The sequence below is a fragment of the Rhagoletis pomonella genome, unplaced genomic scaffold (genome assembly GCF_013731165.1).
Source record: "Rhagoletis pomonella isolate Grant_MI unplaced genomic scaffold, Rhpom_1.0 Rhpom_scaffold_00011, whole genome shotgun sequence".
Classification (NCBI taxonomy): domain Eukaryota; kingdom Metazoa; phylum Arthropoda; class Insecta; order Diptera; family Tephritidae; genus Rhagoletis; species Rhagoletis pomonella.
The window spans coordinates 20,783,414-20,787,950 of NW_023458565.1; positions in this window are offsets into that span (position 1 = coordinate 20,783,414).

Below are 4,537 nucleotides of genomic sequence, written 5' to 3' on the forward strand. Positions count from 1 at the left end.
ATTTTAACAAAATAGCATTACTTCAAATAGAAATTTAAGCGCAAATTTCTTTATCATACTACTACACACACACATACTTGTTAAGAGTTGAATTGAAAATAGGCAAATATAATAAAAAAAAAAATATTTAATATAAAACTAAGTTAATGTAAGAAATAGGTGATAGCAAAGCAGCCATTTGGCGGACTGGTTCCTTACCTTTTATCTATGCTGGCTGTAGTTACATATGTATGTTTTAGTATTATTGCCTGACAAAGGAAATCTAAATAATTACAAGCGTAATGAGTTGAGTGAAAATGTTGTTCTGTGATTCTTAGGCTAGTAGTTTACGAGATAAGCTGCTTTTGGCTAAGCTTGAAGAATTCAGTTGACAGTTTCAAAATAGTTCAATAAAAAATATTTCCTTGTAGCTACATATTTGTGTGAAATTGAAATTAAAAAAAAAAAAAAACAAATTATAATAAGAAAAATATAATAAAAAGCTTCTGTGGCCACTATATAAATAAGCTTAGCAAAATCAATTTGTAGCAGCAGCACCTTCTTCTTCACAGATCTTTCAACAAAACGTATTTCGTAGACTGCTTTCCGTTTTTCAATTCATTTTAAATTTAAATTTAAGTTTTCACTACACTGTAGCTTTCATCACGTTGTAATTACCGAGCACTGTCCTTATTCTGTTTTATATTTATTACAATTAAGTAGATTGTTTATACTCCTCCGCACTCCTCCTTTGACTGCATCAGCTTGCACTGTGTTTGATTGCTGTTTAATTGCGCTTTTTGTTACATTAAATATCTATGGAAAAACAATGAATTCGTTGAAATATTGACAAGTTATAAGAACATTTTGTTGGTAGTCAATCATACCTATGTACTACTTACGGACTTTTCTACTAATGAATAATCTACTTACATAAGTATGTACATGTCGCAATGGCTTGTGGGTGTAGGTTGTATGTACATATAATGCCAGTTAAACTATGTGTTTGAAATAATGAAAGAATATTCGCAAGTAATCGCCGAACTGCGTTTTAGTTAATCACCTGAAATTGGCCTTAACTTTAAACTTTATTTACCTTTCATAGGCAAACAAATACTTCTCGAAATGCAACCCTGGCGGAAATCAAACTCAAATACAAACTTGTAGTACACACATTTGCATGTGCGTTTATACATCGAATGTAGCGAAAACGTTGCACATGGTATTGCCATATCAATAATATTATTTCTACCAAAATATCCACACAAAAAAAAAATAGCAAAATTCTGCGGGAGTTCAAGACAAATACAACCATTCTAAGCAAGGCCGATTTTCAACGAAAAATCACCAAAGCATTACGAGCTTGCCCTAAAAATACCACACATTTTTTTTAATACACACTTTTGAAACGCTCTCTTTATCTGAATGCTGGTGCCAACAGTTCAAATTAACTTTTACATAACACTGTTCAAGTATTTGACTTATACTTGTCGTTTCTTTGCATTAACTGAAGTCCAACAAATCTTCTGGCAAAATATCGGCCGAATGAAAAACAAATCTACAATTCTACCAAAAATTAAAGTTACGAAAAAAAAATTTCTATCAAGTTTGGTAGAATTCGGAATTAAGACGGCAACACTGGTTCTACAGTTTCCGCTACCAAATATGTAATATCCCTCTAAATATGCAACAAATGCAACACTTCCACTACGTGATGTGTTTAAATGTGTGTGTGCGAACTATTATTATATTTTTAGTAGCATCTTTTAGGTTTAATATAAATTAATCGAAATTCGATTTTAGGTCTAAAATGGTACGCACATTTGATTTTCTCTTCTTTTTAACTTCCTGAGTATGATGACACCTACCTCAAATTTTGTTGCTGTAGCGGTTATATTCCCATTCGCACTGGATTGGACTCTGCCTATTTACTGGTGGAAAGCAATTAACAAATTTTAGCCATTTTAAAACCACAAACAAATGGTCTTTTCGGCACAGAACTGTCACTTTAGCAGAGCTCTCAAACAGTTTAATTGAATGGTTTACAATACCCTTAACGATATGTCGGCTTGTACCTCGTCACCGCTTACACAGGCCCACAAATTTACAAATTAACCTATAAAAAACCCTCCAGATAACACTTTCGACCAAAAGATCAAATCGTGCCTAAGCCAGAAATTTCCTGTTTCCGAAAGATGGTAATTTTGAGTACCTCTATATATTTCCATGATATTGAACACCGCGAATCGTATCGTACAACTCCGCGCCTTTATAACCCCACATCTCCACCTTCTAATAAATGTGTCTTAACATCCGTCAAATTTCTGTTTTAACTTTGTTTTGTTTTCTCATGTGGGAAACTTGCTGTATTATAACACAGCTGTTTTAACAGAATCTTTAGAAGATAGAGGCGGCGTGGGGGTAATGTTACAAGCGTAGGTGTCATGGTATATAGATTTAGAGTATCAAAGAAGTACTCTTGGCCAATATTTGAACAAGTAAAAAATTTAAATATCGCTACTTTAATATAGAAAGGTCCTAATTTTCCTTACTGCAATAAAATTAAAATCAACTGGCCGACTTTAAAAAATTCCATGTGGAAACAGACATAATTAGCCGTATGAATAAAAATAAACAAATGCTTTGTTAGAATTTCAGACTTTTTACTTAAATTTATTTGAAGAATAAATCGTGTAAAAGGTCTGATATTTTAAGAAACAGAAATCGCTTAGTTTTTATTCATACGGCCCAAAATTGTCATAAAAAAATTTCGCATTTAATGCCTGGTCAACATAACAGCATTGCGTACGGTACATTCTTCACTCAAAAGCAGCGTTTTAAAAAATCCATTATTAAAGATTTAAAGGGCCGTTAACTTATCTATTTTGAAGTATAATTACACAGAATTTTCTGTAGTGAAGTTTAACTAATGATTTAACTATACTTAAAGATAGATAAGTGAGCGGTCTTAAGTATTATTATCACATCTTTCACACTCTGTAAAGAAAAAAAAAATTTGTATGGTGTTTTCGCTACCTCCAAAAAATGTTGCCCTTCCATGGTGCAAAAAATGTTAGATGTCACACTCAACCCTGTAAAAGTGCATGTTTTATATACATACTTATCTTTAATGGTAGCCATCTCCTCTAACTAAATAAGCTTTGAAGGGCAGATAATGTGCCTTTCTTTCCTTACTCGAGGAGTGTTAAATTTCAAGGGCCAGTTTCTCAGTGCCAGACTAAATCTGACTGTGGTTGTAACTTAGTTTAAATGCTAGCTGCTCCATCTGGTTTAAACGAAGATTGGCCAATTAAAAGGCAGCCAGCTGATAAACATAAACGTAGTTTTCGTGATCTAAGTTTAAACTGGCACCGAAAAACTGATCTGAATAAACGAACATCGAATTTTCTGACCGGTTTGCCTTTATTTTAGAATCGAACAAGAAAAAAGAAACGGCGATTTTTTTTGCTAGAAGCGAAAACACTATTAGATTGGTGGCCTTTCTATACTAAGGTAACGATATGTACACTCAGTTGCATAATTTTAAGACCGCCACATATTAACAAGTTTTGACTATTTATTTTCATATTATTTAATTTCAATTATTTTATTCTAAAAATATAGTTCAAACACCAGACAAGTCCACATTTCAAACTTTGTGCAAAAATTATAAACATTCAGCGAATTTTCACAAAAATTTTACACATTTTTTTTAAGAATTTTCGGAAAATTTTTGCGTATGCAGTTTTATGGCTAATGCAATTTTACGTGCAAGTTTCATATGGCTACAAAGTACCGTTGATTTTTGGCATTTTTTGTTTTTTTTTTTGTTGACGGTTTTATTCATTTTCTTCCATATAAATAAAATTTTCGAACGTACTTTAGATGGAAGACAGATGAGTGACACCGTCAACATATGAAACTCTTTAAAAAAAAATTCCTAAAAAAAAGTGTACAATTTTGGTGAAAATTCGCTGATTTTTTATAATTTTTGCACAAAGTTTAAAATGTGGATTTGTATGTTGTTTGTTATAGAATGAACTATATTTTTTTAAGAAAAGAATTGAAACTAAATAATATGAAAATAATTGTTAACATGTCGCGGTCTCAAAAATTATGCAACTAAGTGTATTTGTGGGCACTACCATTCTACAATTTTTTACCTCAAGTGTTTTCTATGTATGTATGGCTATGAATGAATGCATTTCTAATTACTACCAACAATTTATCCACTATACCAAATACGAGTTTTCGACAAAATAGAAATCTTTGTTATTCGCTTGTATGTCTCTCTCTCCATTCAGCTTTATTTTTTAATTCAATTTTTTTTGTTGTTGTTGTTTTTAATGTATTTCATTATTACATACTATTATTTTGATGATTATTAATATTAATATTATTTATTTATTTTTTATCGATTTTACTAACGTGCGTCGCTTATGCGTTTTGTGTGTTAAGTCACTTATGTAGAAGTCTTCTTCTTACTTACATAGTATGTAGTCGCTGTTTCCTTGTTATACATACATATCTATTATAAATAATATTAGTCTATGGTATT